Below are 353 nucleotides of genomic sequence, written 5' to 3'. Positions count from 1 at the left end.
CTATGTGCCAGGCCAGTTTTAAGTATAAGTAACACAAAGTCAACAAAAAATAGAACTATCAGAAAAACAATATTTACTATTAGTAAATACCAAATAAAAATAGAAATTTCTGGCTTTATGTATCTTACATTCCAGTATGATGTCATAAAATTTCATCAGAACTGCAAGGAGCTGCTTTTGGTTTAGGGTTATTATTTTTATTTGAGACTCTATTTCTATTTATTTGAAACTCTAGGTTAGTTAAATTTAAATTATAATTAGAAATTTCTGGCTTTATGTATCTTACATTCTAGTATGATGCCATAAAATTTCATCAGAACTGCAAGGAGCTGCTTTTGGTTTAGGATTATTAT

Source organism: Propithecus coquereli, unplaced genomic scaffold (assembly GCF_000956105.1).
Source record: "Propithecus coquereli isolate 6110/MARCELLA unplaced genomic scaffold, Pcoq_1.0 Scaffold121, whole genome shotgun sequence".
In the NCBI taxonomy this organism is placed as follows: domain Eukaryota; kingdom Metazoa; phylum Chordata; class Mammalia; order Primates; family Indriidae; genus Propithecus; species Propithecus coquereli.
This window is presented reverse-complemented; position numbering follows the sequence as displayed.